The 18,200-nt window shown below is 35.0% G+C and overlaps 1 protein-coding gene across 7 annotated transcripts in view; it reads left to right on the forward strand.

Moving 5' to 3' along the window:
- The window catches only part of SGCZ (sarcoglycan zeta), a 389,479-nt gene that overhangs the window by 247,927 nt on the left and 123,352 nt on the right, over positions 1 to 18,200 (forward strand). The window lies entirely within an intron of this gene.

Genomic DNA, 18,200 nt, shown 5'->3' on the forward strand with positions numbered 1-18,200 from the left:
GTAAGCCGTTGACAAATGTATAGTTGGAAGCTTTTAAATTTTATTTTTTATATGGGTGTGGTTCATTAGCTGGGGATCTAAGTCTCATTTCTGAGCTTGGTTTTATTTAGAAATGGTTATTTTATGGTACCAAGATCAATTTTTTCTTCTATTTATTTATTTTTGTACCATGCTGAGTCTCATTAGTATTTTATATAAATATGTACAGACAAAGGCACACACGTATTTCCACATACAAATTATAGACACAATTTCAGGACTTATTCTGCTTTGAGATTGAATCAGATTAATTTTATCTCACTAAATTATTTTGATTTCCTCAGTGCCTCCTCCAAGATACTGATAAGGATGTTAAACAGATATTAACTCCCTGTGGTAGTCACTAGCATCCTGATAGACCGTGGCTATTAACCACTGTTAAAGTGAATCCAATCATCCAAACAACTTCAATTCATGTAGTTGCCTACCCATCCAGACTATCACTTCCTCATTTGGATACAGGAATATTCTCGGAGACAGTTTAAGAAGCTGGGATAAAGTCAAGGTAACAGGCACCCACTGCTCTCTCCTTGTCCACAAATCCAATAATTTTATCACTGAAAGCAGTTGGGCTGGTTGCAGAATTAAGTCTACTATGTATGACTGTTCCAGTCACATTCATTTTTTTTTTTTTCTTTTTGCCCTGAAGTAAATTTAAAGGGCATTTGTAAAAAGGTTTCTTTCAGGGATCAAAGTGAGGTTGCCTGGTCTTCAGGTCTTTGGACCTTTTTTGAAAATGAGTGTAGCATGTGCTTTTCTCCAGTAGCTGTTGTCCTACCTCTTGGCTCATGACTTTTCTAAGATGATAAATGGAGTGCTTGCAGGACTTTTACTGGGTCCAGTCAATTTGTATGTGTTGAAATCTCTGAGCTGGTGCCTGCTTGAGTCCTCATTCACAGCTGGTACCTCTCCTCTTAAGACACTTTTTCTGAGGACAGAGCCTGGGAGATCAGATCAAGTTCCCCTTTTTATAGCACTTACCTGCTGTTTACATGGAACGTACAACATCAACTTATATGTAAAATGTATTATATTTTTAAGATTCCATGTAAAATGAATAGTCTCTAATAGCACGTTGGTTTTTTTTCTTCTTTTTCCCCCATCTTTGTATCACTGGTATTTGTGAAATAGCATCAATCCGCTGTTGTCATGGTTTTATGATTTTTGGTTATTGGTATTCCACATCATAACATCATGTAGTGTATGTACCTGGTTCTCAGGAGAGAAGAACTACTACATTCCCCAGGGGACTTTGTGACCCTGTAACCATTTTCCAGTCAGAGGGAAAGATAAAAACTCGCACATCACGAGATCTGTCCCTCCTTCTCTCTCTTTCCACCCATCTCTCATCCTGGCAGCATCTCGCTCCCCAGCTGTCTCACCGTCGGTATCAGAGTAAGGCCTACTTTAATTTTGGACACTCTCTCATTGTATTGGATTTATCAGCTTAAATTGTAATTATATTGTATTATAGTGTGTCATTTTGCATTCTGATATCTTATTTAGTAAATTAGTTTGTTTCTCCTCAGATTGTTGCCACTGTTTTGTTCTCAGGCCCATCTCCCTACCCTTTTTTTTCCTTTTTCCCTTTCCTGGGGCATGGGTCCGTGGGTCCCCCGTCCCCTTCGTCACAGAACCGGGCCGAACGCCTGTAAACCATTAACATTTACTATTAAAATCTGACATTTTGCAGCAATGAGAAATCCCAGTTTTGGTGGTTGGATTCTTTGAGTTTCTGATGTAACTGACAGGTGGAATAACTTGACCAGCAGAATCTAACCTAAATTAGAATTCATTACCATTGTTTATAGGATTACACTTAAGAGAAATAAAGAAGAAAATAGGTTTCTGGTTTGGGTAGATTTTTTTTATTTCTTTAGCAAAGTAAACCCTCATCAAAACCCTACTGTTAGTGATTGCCAATTACCTGAAGCTGCAGGAGCCCTGGTAAACCACTGCCTTAATTAGTATGGCCTAAAATGCCCTTGGGAATTAAGCAAGCATAAATATAGCTGTTTTGATTTTTTTTGATTTTTCTTGACAGGCATCAAATTGTGTTCAGAAATTACTGAAAGGCATTCTTAGAAATGCCTTCACTGAGTTGCCATCAGTGTGCTGTTTTTCAAATTAGTTAAATTCACCATCTTGATATTAAGAAAAAACGTTTGTGATGTGGACTTTTTAATTCATAGTTCTGTATTTTTTATTTTGAAGTACATTCGTATTGAAGTAATGATGGTTATTCATCTGCAGCTGAAGAGAGAACAGCAAATTTCCTTAGAACTGAGAATACAACGGTTAGTTTTAGAATAAAAAAAAATCATATTAGTCATTTTGATGAAGTTTCACAATTAAACAGGTATTTTAATGTCAATATTATTGGCATATTTTCATTATTTTTGGGATGTAATAATTTTTTTTTCACACGTACTTTGATCTTGCTTGTCTTGTATGAACCCAGGCTTCCCCTGAAATTGACAATTTGGTGACAAACATTGCAGTCTTTGTTTTTTTCCTCTCTTTTATCTTTATTTTTTATAATTGCACTCTTTCATTTTCAAAGCATTATGCATGCAGATTCAACATGGGCATTTTTGTCTATGGGTAATTGTCCTAGAGTATTATCTTTGAATTTCAAGTGTTCTTTCAGAAGAAATCTGATTTTATTATGTCTTTTGGAAAAAAGTTCATGTCTAGACTTCTGAATTTACTGATGCTTTTTGGCTTCATGACCACTATAGGCAACAACATAGTGAAGGGATAGAAAAGTCATTTTTTGTGGGTTTTTTTAATTTTGTTTTCCTTTATTTATATATACATATGAAATTATAGGGAGCATTTATTTATAGAAATGTCTATGCTTTATGATAAATTGAGCAGTGACAGATTGGAAGGGAAATCTGGTAGTGATCCTCTTGAGGCTCAGTTTCTGGAGAAAAAAGGGTTGTTTTTTGTGTAAGCATTGTTCTTCTTTATGATGTTATTCTGCAAGATGAATGTATTTGAAATTTTTATATATTATGAGAATTATGATAAATGGTAATCTTTTAATAGTAAGGTTTGGAAAATGAAGCTGGGATGAAACAAAGTGTATAAAAAAGGTCTACAGGTACAAATTACTCAAGGGAAGAATAGGTATATAGGCTTGGTCTAAGTTTTGCATAATGCAGTTGAATGTAATCAGAAATGTTCATGTTAAGTATTTAATTAGACTCTAGGTGATCAATCTTGGTTGGGACTTTGCTAATTATGAAGTGGCTTAGCTGCTGAGAAAGTCAAAGTAATGTTTCAGAGGACTGTACTTTACTGAGGATTTTGGATGTGTGAGGAGAAATGTTTGAGGTGATAAATATTAGAAAAGGTGGATAAAATAGGAAAAGGTCTAACTAATTATTTAAAGTTGATAATAGTTCTTTGCCAGGTACTGGAAATAATGGATGGAGGTACAAATGTGTGAATGAGTTGAATCATAGCCTACAATAGACTGCATAAACTGTAACTGATTATCTCAGAAGACAATACACTTTGGTGAGGGCAAGTGCATTTAGATTTAACCTCTCTATACAACTTAATATAAGAGAGGCTTGCAGTGAGCAAAAAGAGTTAAGAGAAAAGCTCTAGCCCTCCTTAGGAAGTTATGATACTTCCAAATTAGAACAGTTAGAGTAATTCTATCCTATTCTTTCTTTTCTTTGATGCTCACTGCTGTGTTAAGTGTGTTTTATAGATCTAAAAATACTTGCGCAGGGCAAAGAGTGTGTAGACTTTCTTCCAAAAAGAGACAAAAGTTGTACTCACTGCAAGAAGAGGTGAAAGAAAGACTGCAAAATCAGCATTTCTATATCTGATTGTTTCCCTTTCTATCCAAAGATGCCATTAAAGGCATGCCTTTAAATTGTACTCCCTCTATGGCTTTTATCTTGCATTTCTCTGCCATTCCAGCATTTTCTGGAGATTTATTTATGGCATTTAGGATTTGTCCCTTTCTTGTTCCTCTAGGTAAAATACTTATTCAGGCCTCAGCCCATTTCCCTCTAGAGCTATGTATTCCTCAGACTCTTCCATAAAATGTTTCATATTCACTGAAATCTCTCTTCCTGATCAACTACTCTTATCATGGCATCCTATGTAATTTTGTTGATGTTGTTCTGTTGGTTCCATTTGGTATTCCTTCAAATGTAGAATTTTGGCCCTTTTATGATCCTTCACAAGTCATCCCCTGTGTGTCACTAGAAGCACATTATTGCCTTGCTTCCTGCTACTGTGCCAGTCTGTGAATCTAGAAATAGGGGTAACTTTTGAGCTCAGTAGCAATAACATTAGCTCTCAGATAATTAATTAGGAATTTATTTTGAACATTATCATATTTTAAAGTTACTTATACATGGGTAACTACTTGTTTTATCGGCACTTCTTAAAAAAATGTGTGTTTCCTCCGTGGGATAATCGTCCTGTGAGGAACACTGTCCTGCAATTCAGTAGTAATGCCATTGTTCTGTTGGATGACCTGTTCTCTTCTAATATATATAGCAATGAAAAAACAAACAAACAGAACAAATGTAAGGGATTGTTGTTAATACTGCTTTGTAAGTAGACTTACTTGAATATTTAAATTAATGTTCTTTAAACAATTTATGTATTTTCATAGAATGGCATAAGTTGGAAAACAGCTTAAAGACTACCCAATTCCAACTACTGTTCCATAGGCAGGGTTGCCACCCACCAGATCAGGCTGCCCAGGGCACCTTCCAACCTAGCCTTGAAAACCTCCAGGGATGGGGCATCCACAGCTTCTCTGAGCAGCCTGTTCCAGTGCCTCACCACCCTCTGAGTGAAAAATTCCTTCTAGTATTAAATCTTAATCTTCCCTCTTGTTCTGTCACTGCTAGACCATGTAAAATTTGGCCTCCCTCCTCATTATGATCTCCTTTTAAGGACTGGAAGTCCACAGTGAGGTCTCCTCAGAGCCTTCTTTTCTCCCGTCCAAACAAGCCCTACTCCCTCAGCCTTTCTTCATAACAGAGGTGCTCCAGCCCTATGATCATTTTCGTGGCCCTCCTCTGGACTCACTCCAACAGTTCATGTCTTTCTTGTGCTGGGGGCCCCAGGCCTGAACACAGTACTCAAGATGGGTCCTCTCAAGGACAGAGAGAGGGACAATTGCCTCCCTTACCCCGCTAGCCACCCCTCTTTTCGTGCAGTCCAGGGTACCATTGGCATCTAGGCTGTAACCGCACACGGCTGGCTCACATCAAGCTTTTTGTCCACTGGGACACCCAAGTCCTTCCCAGCAGGGCAGCTCACATTGAGTTCTTCTCCATGTCTTTACACATGCCTTGGATGGCTGCAACTCAAATGCACCTTGCACTTGGCTATGTTGAACCTCATTAAGTTCACATGGACGCACTTCTCAAGCTTGTCCAGATTCCGGTGAATGGCATTCCTTTCTGCACCACTCAGCTTGGTGTCACCTGCCAACATGCTGAGGTGCATTCAATCCCGCTGTCTATATCACTGATAAAGATGTTGAAGAACATTTTTGCTACTTGTTTCTTGTAGTTATATTCATTATCTAATCTATAATATTTAATGTATTATGAACTTTCTGTTGTATATCCTGGGGTTTTATTTTCTTATTGTACAACATGAAACACAGTTGGACTTTCAGCAAGTAACATAAGTAATATGTTAAATATTGTAAAATATTACTACAGACATGGAAGTTGTAAACTTATTTTCTTTGAAGCATTTACGCAAATTGTTTGTTTTAACAGTCTGTTCTTTTACTCTCAGAATACTGAGGCTATTACTCAAATATACGTTTTTAAATGCATCAAATATTAACCATGTGCTTTGGAAATGAGGATCGCAATATATATAAGAAAATAAAAAACTAATACAGCGATGATATCATGGAATACATGGTTTAACTTCAGTGTCTCTTCTCAGAAGGTGGGAGTCCACACTTTCTGATCTACAAAGAGAAGGCAGTTGTGTACTCTGAGGAGAAAAAATGAATTCGTGTGTAGGTAATCTATCAGTGTAATGGAAGCATTCTGCCTCCTGTGTGTTTGAAAGAAAAATATTTTCATTGAATGATGAGTGGGATTATGTCTTCTTATGCTGAAGTTTTTCTTTCTTTGAATGATTTCTGCAAGATTTTACATTCTTGCTCTCCTGCTTCCTCAACCACTATTTTACAAGTATTAACGTAATCCTTGCATTAGTAATCACAATGCAATAGAGAGAGCACTCACAGAAGTTTTGCTGGGAATGGACTTTGCTGTGGTCAAGTCAAGGATTGCCAGTAAATTCTATGAGCTCTGGCGTGGAATGTGAGGCATTTAATCTGACATTAGAGATAGGTTTCTTGTGTAGGTTTTGGTTTGGTTATTGTAGCTTTTTTATTTTGTTCCTCTCTTTATAACAACTCAAGTATGTCTAATACAGATTAGGGGAAAAAAAGCACTCAAGAAACTCGTAGAAGAAAACTAACAAGAGCTGTGACACCATCTGTCCTTGAGGCCGCTTATATTTGGCTTATCTTCTGCTCTGCTGTTTGAGCAAAATATTCTGTTCCTCTTTGAGGCACTGATGAAAGGAGCTTGTTAAGATGATATCTTATTTTTTTCACTCTACAAATCAAGTTTTTTACTTTTTAGCGTGATATTCTTTTGTGATAGACTGGTGACATGAGCTACTGTGTCTTTTACTTATTGATGGAAAAAATGCATTTCATACTCAATGTTCTTGACTTTTTCCCATACCAAGATCAATTAAGAGGTAGAATGCACTGACAACTCTGAAAGAGAGGTGAGCCACAGTGTGAAGTCACATGGAAGAGACGGAGCATTAAACATATGAGAACTCTAAGAATGAAACCAAAGAGAAGATAAAACAAAGGGGACTGCAGAGAATAGAGGTGCAGCTTCTAGTAGAAAGAAAAGTCTGTCTATTTTTTATTTGTTTTAATGAGACTTACACTTCTAAACACCAGAATAATTTTGAAAGTGAGACCCAGGACTTATAAGTCATGCTGACACACTGGTTTTACTCCAGGGTTGCTGCTATAGGACAGGAAAGAGCAAGGGAGGTGGAGAGAAAAAGAAACATTCTGATCTGCTGTGTAGGCATTGGATCATTTCACTTGTCTCTTTTATAAATTTCAGTTGTAGATATTCTCAGCACTTATATCACGCTGTGTGTGCTATTTGTCTGGAAGTATTCTATGATTCTATAAGTACTGGAAGCCACTGTGCCACACAGATTACATCTTTACCTTAGCTGTTATGACACATTACTTTTATTTATTAGTATGTGAGATAATGTCAGAACAGGGTTCTGCCCTCAAGGGTATAGTGTATCACACATTACTGATAAGCCATTTATTTTGAGAAATAGCAGATATTTGAGAGTGATGTGATTGTTCACTTTCAGTCCCTGCCACAAAAAAAAAAAAAGGTAAAGCTAACATTTATAATAATGAAAAAGCGGCAAGGTGAATCTTTATAAACTCTTAATGTCTTTCAGAAAAGAATATTTTAAAATGTCACATGTAGATGTGCCTTATTTACATCCATCTTTTTTGTTTCAATGTGTGTGTCTGTGTCTGCATATACATGATACAGTTTTCTAGAGTCTTTGCTTCTTCATTTTGTTGTAAATTGCATTGAGCATATGCATTGACCATTAAAGAGAAAACATTGGAAACTAGTATAAGTAATCAGTGTTTGTTTTCCCAACTTTAAGGAGGCTTGAGCAGTATGATACAAAGAAAACTTAGCGTAATTGCTTTTGCAACTCAAAACAATTTCCATTTCTTCTTTATTCTTTTTTTCCTCCAGTGAAAACTATGTCAAATTCTATTCAAACATTTTTTTTCTCCGTTTGCAGAGATTGGTTAGAAGTAGAAATATTGGATTAGTTTCCTAGAATAGCTTCCATATAGAAAGGAAATTTTTTATTTTGATTTCTTTAAAATTCTACTCTGCGTATATATTTTTTTTTTTCATGAGAGTGTTAACATTCTCTTCTCTTTTGTTTGGGTCACACTAATGATCCTTGAACTCAGTCAGGTATAGGATCTTCTTCTCTACATCTATGATGGGTCTGGTGCTGTAGGGAAAACTGAAAGGACGCATACCGCAGTTATGCTCTGACAAGACATCTAGAATTTATAATAGAGATTGCACAAATGTCAGGTTTCTGCCTCCACATGCAGCTTATATTTTTTCCATATAATGTTATTTAATGCTTTTGTTGCATCTTTGCTGCATTGAACGTCTAACCATAGGTTTTAAGAATATTATTTCTCAGTTGGAATAGATATTTGAGAAGAAATACTACTTATGCTTGCATCTTTCTTGCAGCTTTTCTCAATTAGACTGCATATTGTTGGATACAGTAGCAGTGGTGATTAATGTACTTTAAGGCTTTTTGAAAAAATTTTATATTCCTTTTCTTTTTTGATATGTCTTGAAATAAGTACATTTTCAAGTTTAAAATCTAGCTTACTGCTCATGGATCATAAATGGTTGTAATCGCCTCTCAGCTGACTTCATAACCAATACTTCTATCTGTGACCTGAAGTTGATACCAGAAATTATTACTGAAAGGTGATAGTTGCACATAGAGAATAATAAAAGTATTGGGTGTATGACAAATATATTGAGGATGACAAATCACTAACAGTAAATTATAACACCATATAGATTAAACATTCATATAAATTGTAAATGCCATATGCAAATACTTAAACTAATTTGGCTAGGGACAGAAACCATTGACTGTGCACAAAGGTGAGAGATGTTATCTTGAAAGAAAAGCTTTAGAAAAGAGTTAGAAATCATAACGGATAGCCTGATGTAGCAATATAAAACAATTGGTACGGTTCTGGAATGTGTTTAAAACAAAAGCCTGTGACTGAATTTTATTTGGAATTGGTACTCTAACAGGAACGCTTTGATTTTTTTCTTACATTTCTCTTCCCAGAAGAAGAACAATAAACCAGAAGGAACTGAAGGAACTCTTTAAGACGTAACTGTGGACGTGCATAATGATTTGAGCATGGTTTTTTTTTTTTTTTTTTACTTAGGGAACTGATTTTTTTTCCTTGTATTAAGGGGGACGCTTATTTGTTCATCAGATTTATCTTCAGACTTACTGAAGGTTGTGAGATAATTTTCCATCTCATCAAGAAACAGAATGTCCTTAGAAGTGCTTGTGCAAGATTGATGTGTGCTCTTTCAACAACAAAAAACCTACCTGTGCTTTTGTAAATATATTGACTATGTAATCCCTGAAAGTTTTACTTTTTAATTGAGAAATTTGCCATTTAACATTCTTTGAGCTTTCAGACTGCATCAAAACACTTTATTGCAAAAGCCTTTATTGTCTTTAATTGCTTTTAATTGCCTCATTTTTCTTGTAACTGTGTCCCCATTAAAAGGGCCATAATGTCAGTCTGCAAAGACTGTATACTTTACTGTCAGGTGGAAAGGAGTAAATTTCTCCAGATCTGAAATGCAGATACCACGCTCCAGCTGAAAGCATAGCTGTGATTCCTTAGGTTACCGTCATCTGCTAAGCGATGTAATTTAAGCACCTGCTTTACTCCCTAAAATGCATAATATTGAAGAATCAGATATTATTTTAAAATGAATCTAAAGCCATTATTGTTGTCGTGCCTATGCTATTGGAGTCCCTGTTAGATGCTTTTCTGCCTCCAACTTCTTGTATATCTCTGAAATAACATACCTTTCCTATAAACCTAGTTCACAATCAGTTTATTTCTTGATTTGTTTTCCCCCTTCCCACCTAAACGTGCTTTGTCACATTATGTGCAGTGCTACCATTAGATTCTATAGGATACTTGAGTGCATCTATTCTCCCAGATTCAGAGTCTGTTCATGTATGCTTTTTTCACCATAGTTATTTCTATGCAGAAAATAGAATGGCACTCGGAAGTTAATTTGAAAAGGAAATGAAGATAGAGTATACTTGCAGAAGTAAGTAAAATGTAGCAATAATATAATAGTTACGATATAGTCTTTGGATAACTCCTTCCTTTTTTCCTTGGATTTCTTATTTTAAAGTATATTCTAGATTATAATTGCTGCTAAAACTAAATGTTAATTACTAGATAGATTCTTTTTTTTGTCTGATTATACCTCTGCTTATTTAAAGAGAAGAACACCTTCTAGAATTATTTAAACTTTAACTTGACACCTGTCCCAGTGTACCAGCCAAACTGATTTTAATTTTTTGCCACCTCTGTACAATGGTCTAGAATACCAAATGTCTTATGAAACCAATCTTTTTAAATTCAAGTATTCCTGTACCTATAAAGAGAATTTTGATGTCGTGTTCTTGTTTGTGGGTTTTGATTTTGTTTTTTTTTTTTTTGTCTTGACAATACTTGCAAGCATACTCTTCATTTCAGTGCAAAAATGTCCAAGATGGTGATTCTAATTTGTTACAAAATGTACTAAAAAATTAGGACTATAATGTTGCTCTCTGTAAACTGCAGATACTTAATCTTGGTGCAAAGCATGTTGAATTACCTAGTGAATAGGTATTTTACTTAAATTGAACAGCACAAAGTATTTCTGTAAGCTCACATAATTTGGGTTTAAGCTGGAAAAATATCCAATTGGAAGATTTTTGGCATGTTAAATTTCAAAGCATATACATCAAAGGAGACTTTGTGTCCTTATTTTACATCTTAATATTTGAATTGGCTTTACCATATAAATAATTAATACCTCTAAGAATCTGAAGTGATAAATAGCAGTTGGCAGTAATAACATATTATTTTGGAGCTAAGAGCACTTTATTCTATCCGCTGGACTTCAAAAGACATAATAGAATAAATTGTATAATCATTTGATTTATTATTATGGGTAAAAAATGACAGATCAAACTCCAGGGTCTCATCACATAGGTACTTCTGTACTGTCAGCCTTTTAAATGGTAGAAGTTGCTTCAAATCTGTGTTCTGTTTCCGTGAGCCTTTGTTCAAAGCCATGTGTTCCAGTGTACTGTCTTGCTCTACACTCTGGCAAGGGACCGGCACCAGATGCTTCACAGGATATATTTAAGAAAGTCTTCATGAATACGAATACTCAGTTATTGAAATCCTAACTGTCTCTTTTTCCTACACATCTCTTTTACTTAATGTCTGGGTTATATTTTGAATCACAGAGCTTTAATATTGAATTGTGACATTGAGTTCTGTTATTTATTTGTACAGATAGACATCTTATTCAGTTTTAATTTTACTTTTGCTTATGTCTTTCATTTTGCTTCTTTCATTTTCATATCAAATGACAGCTATTTTGTCACTCTTTTGTATTCTACTTCTAGCTATTTTATCTTTGTTACATTCCATGTTATTTTTGCCCTCTCTAAATTAAAAAACTAACTCGTTTTCAACATTTCTTTGTATGCAAAGTTTTCATTTCTGTAGTCATTCTTTGTCCCATTTGTGAACTCTTACAATTTCTGAATTTTTTTAATCTTACAGGAAACAATGGTGAAGTAAATAGGTACAAATACATCTAATGAAATTTCTTGGTTACGAAGACTTGCAACAGTATTGGTAGAAAGGACCACTGGAGTGCTCTAGCCCAGCCTCCTGCATGAAGGGTCATGAACAAGCTGGTGTCCCGACAGCCTCTAAGGATAAAACTGCTACAGTCCTTCAGCATCATGTTCCCACACCACCTTCCTCTCCTGGGAAAATATATTTTCTTAATGTTCAGCCCGATGCTCCAAAACTTTGCCATTTGTGGTGATTAATGTTTGTTTCATTTCTGTTGTTGAGGCTCCATGTCTTTTTAACTGCTCCCTGTTGAGTTCAAATCTGCATTATGTTCCCCTTAGCCATCTCTTCACCAGACTGAACAGCTTCAGTTACCTCAGCGTCCGTCCCGTGAGTCCTATGCTCTAGGCTTTTAACCATCTTAGCAGCCTTACGCAAGACTTTCTCTGATTTTAAACTTCATTCTTGATTTTGTGTAAACATATAGCAAAAAATTAACCATGTATTCCAGATGAGGGCTTGTCAGGACAAAGTAGACAGGATTAGGAATTTCCTTCACTTTGCTAGTGGCCTTCTTCCCGGTATTGCACAATGTGCATTCATTTTGGCCTTGGTGAGAGAGTGCTGTTTTCTCATGTTCAGCATGATGTAACCCCCAGATCCTTTTCAGCATGGTTGAAACTCGGTTTGATGTTCACCAGCCTGGCGTCACACATGTTATGCAGTGCATAACTATGCTTGTCCCAGTACAAATCATAGGGGTGGTTGTTGTCCTCATCACCAGATTTCCTCAGGAAGCTGTGCTGTTCAACACTGTCTGCATCTTTTTCTCATTCATCATCGTCTGTAGATTTCTTGATCTAAACATTGAGCAGTATGGGACTCATTTATGCCTGGAACACTCTGCTTGGAGCTGGCTAGTCTGTTCAACAGGCCTCTAACTGCTACCCTATTTATCTGGTAGCCAAATGGAAGCTTCTTGTTTTTGTTTGCCTTGTTCTTGCCTTTCCTAACATTATCTTTTCCTCCTTCTGTTAACAGCTGTCTAGACTTTTTCTCACATGAAGAATTTATTTAGAATTGGTCTATGTAAAAACATTTCAGACTGCTTTTTCTGAGCCTAGGTTTAGGCTACAGACTTCTTAGAAATGTTGACAGTGCTTTTCCCATAATGTAACAGCTTAGGAGCTACCTTCAATCTGACAACACAGATATCTGTGTCTTTCTCTGTTGGGAAATTAAACTTACAGTGTAGTAAAGCAACAATTTAAAGAAAAAAAAAATGTAAAAGAAAGTGACTAGATAATGGTTTGGACACGTAATTTCCAACTTAACCATAGAAATTAATTGTACGGATATGAGACCTTTTTGTTCCAGTACTTAGAAATGCTCTAAATCCCCGATCCCTAGACAAAGTCACATTCAAAAGCTACTGTGGTGAATATTTTGAATTACTGTCTAAGAAACTACAGTATAAGAAAAACAAATGTTGCAAACCCTGTCAGAAAACCATTCGTCTGGAAACAAAGATAGCCTCCTCATACTAGAGGGCCTTTTGTTCTGAGCAAGAATTTTAAGGAAATAAAAATGAAAGGTTTTGCTTTGTTTTGAATCCAGATTGGACATACTAATTGCCAAACTATCAACACTGTGGTTTTTTTTCATTTTTTTTCTAGTGAAACTCCACTTCTAATTAGTTTCAGTCTAGGCTTAGTTTTTCCATAGTCCAGATAGGATTGAGCCAGGTAAGCATGTATCTCTAGAGAAATGCTTTGAAGGCAGTTTTGACTGGATGTTATATTTTTCTTTAGAAGGGTATGTGATTTCTCAGTTTCGATAAGTAGACCAACAGGCTCTCAGTTGGCCATGGTAAATGTATATGTGTGTTAGAATTTAATGCTTTAGACAAGCATGTCAAAAAGTTTATATCAAAAATGATGAAACAATGGAGAAAAAATGATTCTGAATTAAATTGCATTCTAAAGCTAGAAGTAGCACACACTTTCCTTACAGAGGTCTCTTGCTGATCAGATAGTGTGGGGACTTCTTATATCTAAGCTGTTGAATTTACTAAGCTATTTCTGCAATCATAGGAGACTCGGAGGTATTATTAGCCACACTGAAATTATTTTCTACTTTTTCTACTGAAGTGTTTCCCTAAGAAGAGTGGAGATTGAATACAGATAAGTATTATAACAGCCTTCATGTTAATTGTTACATTATGCTCCATAAGCTACATAATTTTTGTGGTGATCTATATTTTAATCCGCTACTAAGCATCAACCAAAAATAATCTAACAAAATATTTCAAACTTCAGTATAAATAAAATGTTGTGATGGAATTAATTGATGACTACTGTGCAATGTATAGGATTTTTTAAATTATTATTTTCAAAAGGAGCTTACTATGAGTCTGATTTCTGGTGCAGGTGAAGATGTTTCAAACCAAAACAAAATAAATAAAAAAGATGCTACTTGAAATCCCATTGCTTATCTCTAAAGATAAAAAGGGCAAGTACAAGTTTAAAGCCTTTGGGAAACCTTTACATGCTAGAGGCATTACGCATAACCAAAGTTAGTCCACTCAGTTTTTGAAACCTGATAAATTTAATCTGTATCAAGATCATTACTAAATAATAACAAAGAATGCAAAGCAGATCAAACGAAGTAGTAACAAGTAGTGGAACTTAGTCACAGCTCAACTGAAAGAGAGTTACAGTTATGAAACTGCAAGATTGAGAGGGCATACACTAGCGTCAGAGACACATGCTGAGATAAATATGGGTGAGAAATTCAGACTTAACAGCTGAACTCCATCTTTTATACCCATTTCTAGGATCTAAGGAGTAACTTTTTTTTTAATATATCAACCACCTTGTAATCACATCTATTTTAAAGCTAAGGAGGTGAATTGCAATTTACTTGATAAAATTAAATTTCATTACTAAATGACATCACATAATTTATATACAAATGGAATATTAAGTTTTGGCAGAGACTGGGGTGAAAAAACTGCTTTCAATCCCTTTAAGTCTCTTAAGAATTGTCTGCCATTAGTCTTTATCTTAATAGATTTTTAATCGTATCAAGTTTGTAGGCTTTTGATTCAAATGGCTGAAGGGTTTTTGGTATGTATTATTTCCAAGACACAAAGAATATAAGGAAAATATTTATACTATTTTAAAAACAATTCTTTGTCTCATATGGTGCGCTTTTTGAAGTCAGAGGTTGAGGAATGGAGTGTTTCTGTCTTGATTTGCAGCTAGAATTTAGAGAAGTATCTCAGGTTAAAAAACCATGCGTAAAGAAGAAAATTGGTGTGTGTGTTTTATGTTTGTATATATAATATCATGGTGATGTGATATTCACTCTGTTTTCTTTCAACTTAGTCTTATTTTCAGTGAGATGTTTAAAGAAAAATGGAGCTATGCAAACTCCTTAAAGATTTGATAGAAAACAAACAAATAAAATTTCTGCATTACTGTTCTTCTTTCCTTCCCAGGAGGAAAGGAAGAGGGAGACAAAGCTATTTTTATTCTTTTGTGTGTGTCAGTGTTATGTATAGTAATATTTATAACCTTGTCATGTCAATTGTTTCTAAATCTGTGCCTTCACTCCTTTTCAGTATTTCCAGTTAATCTTTAGCATGCAGTGTCTTTAAAAAGCCATTAATTTTGATGTACACTGATGCCAATACACAATTAAATTAATCCAATAAAACAGCACATAATCTGAAATAGAATATGAATCTGAAATGTGATAAATTTAACTTGTGCCACAAGAATAATAAAACAGATGAACCTGCCAAAAATTTTTAGTTATTTAAAGCTGGAAGCTTTATGGTATACCAATGTAGAAGAAAACAGTGCTTGACCTATATATAATGTGTAACTGTTAGTACCCTTTCCTATTGTTCTTCTTTTGGCCTAATTTCTTACACATGTAAACATAGATTCTAATCTCAGAATTGTAATAGATATTTAAGCTCTGTCTCTGTAAAGATAAGATATCAGATTTTTTGAGAAATATGGTAAATCTGTGTTCCTGTTAGAGATTAAAGGACAGAAAGAGCAGACTGTTTTTTATTATTTTGTTGCTTGATATGATATTAAGTTTTATTTACTACAGAAATGTGTTAATATTTGTTTTGCTGGGTAGTTTGATTCCCTCTACATCCCTCCCCCCATGTAGTCCAGTGGCTGCATTAGTTCATCAAATCATTGCCAAATGCCTCCTTGAAATCTACTGTGAGTTCTTAAATAACAAGAAAACTTGTTCCTATGTAGGGCGCTTAAACTAATGCAGCCATCTTCCTACAGTGGGTGTTGTGTTATAATGAAGATACTCTTTATTTAGTGATTATCAATTATGTTTATGAGACTAGCTAATGAAAAATGCAATTAAAATGAAATTTGTCTTTCCAGACTTCTCTATGTATTTGATATAACTGAGTTCATTTAGTACTCTATGGTGTAAAAATCAGGAGCTTGGAGAAAAAGTAATTTTTAGATTTCTGTTTATTGCTAGAACAAAATACCTTCATATTGAGTATAGTGAAGATCGTACATTTAAGACCTTAAAGGTTTATGATCACTTATTTGGTAGTATGCCACTCACTCTTTTGTTTGTATGTTTTTTCCCCTCCGTAACCTAGTGTACCTATCCAATACATTGAGGAAACCTCTGGAAACAGAAAATTGTTGGAAATGACACAGTAGTGTGCACAGTGACCTGCTTGTAAGCATCTGAATTTCTTTCAGAGTGGTAAAATAAAACAAAACAACAACAATCAATTTGACAACAGATTACTAAACTGTGACTGCAGTGAATGGTGATGACAGACCAAAAGAGATGTATGATAGTTCACCTTGAGGGGCAAGTATACAAAAAATGAATCTTCCTAAATATTTTTCTCAAATAAATGCAGAGTTGAATCAGTTTTGTTCTTCCCCTGCTTACCCAAACCTTCTCTTTCTTTGCTCCCCAGATGCTGTCTACATAAGCAGTTGGATATGTTTCTTTTAAAGTGAATAAAGAAACCTTTCACTTTTTTTTTTCCTTAAGTGCTATAGCATATCCTATCTCTTCTAGTGGAAGTCTTCCCATAGAAATCTCCTTTCTCTTCCTCCCAATTTCTTACTTTGATCTCTTTAAGAGTCTGTGTTCATAGAACATTTTTTTATTTTTTCTTGGTGTGACACAATTAGGGAGCTCAATTTTATAGCTAAATCTGACATTTGTCCTGAATCTGTGTTCTTTGGATAGACTATGTTGTGCTCACTCAACAGAATTCATCTGTCAAAGACTGTCACTGCACTGGAGGGAGGCAACGCTTCTCAACTCACATTTATTTTTTTTTGGTCTGTTATCTACGGTTAGCTCAGTTTTTCAGGAAACTTCTTTCCTTTATCTCCCATCCTACATCTAAAAAAAGATGATGTGCTCCCTTCTGTGAATTATGAGGAATATGAGTAAATGAATGTATTACAATGTTGAGATGAATAATCTATTGTATGTGTAATTGCTCTACACAACATGTAGTGTAGGCATTCTCAAATTGCCTGTATGTACAACAGAAATCATGTTGATTCCATTACTAATTCTGCCACAAAACAAAGAAACAACAAAAATAAACAACCGTATACGAGTTTTGTTACTTATTAGGACTAAAAAGAGATACTTCGTTTTTTTGCAATACAGTAAGATTATCAGTTTATTACATTACTGAAACAGTAGGGCAAAACATTTGTGTAGGTCTTTAATAATTGAAGTGTATCTGTATTTTGCTGATCAATGAAATAGGCACGTACTGTGTAAACATGTAGTAGCCTCTGCATGGAAGTCTTAAAATAATTATAGACAATGACAGGAATAGACTTCCAAAAGCTACCTGTTCCTCCTCTGCAGCAGCATAGCTTTAACTGTACATCATTCTTCAGAGATGTATATTCAAAAAGTTCAGAATGTTCTTTTATGGTTCAGTACTGCAAAACCAGGCAAAATCTTTTTGTTCCAGTTCTTAGAGTCAAAATGTTCTACTAATACCCACACGATTCTAGTTTCCTCATTTTAGTCTCACTGTTTGCTATCTAATCAGTGGGCATGAAGAAAATATTTTCATATTTTAAGATTTTTATTGTGTATGCTTCCTCAATTTCTCTTCTCTGGTCTGAGTAATGCCATCAAGTTTAGACCTTCCTTGTAGGTCATTTTTTTAATTGTTTAATATGTGTCTGCATTGCCCATTATATTCAGTTATAGAAAAGAAATCATGGCTTTTTCATTGCTTTGCATCTCATTGATATTATGGTCAACTTCCAGCTGCCTACAAATAATTTGATTATCTATTCTGGTAGAGAGTTCATAATATTTTGAGAGTTCATAATATTTTAAGAGTTCAAGGTAGGTTGATCTTTATTGCCATTGTTTTGCCTTTTAAAAGATATATACCAATTCTGCCTTTCTGGTTTTCACCTTTACAGTTTGCTTTCATTCATCCTTTAAAAAGACTTTGTGCACATAGACTGTGTAACTGGGAGCTATGTAGTGAAAACTAATATGTTACCTTAGGAATGGATCCATTAAAAATAGCAGTTTGTGCCAGGGACCCAACTCCTAA

The sequence above is a fragment of the Numida meleagris genome, chromosome 4 (assembly GCF_002078875.1).
Source record: "Numida meleagris isolate 19003 breed g44 Domestic line chromosome 4, NumMel1.0, whole genome shotgun sequence".
Lineage (NCBI taxonomy): Eukaryota > Metazoa > Chordata > Aves > Galliformes > Numididae > Numida > Numida meleagris.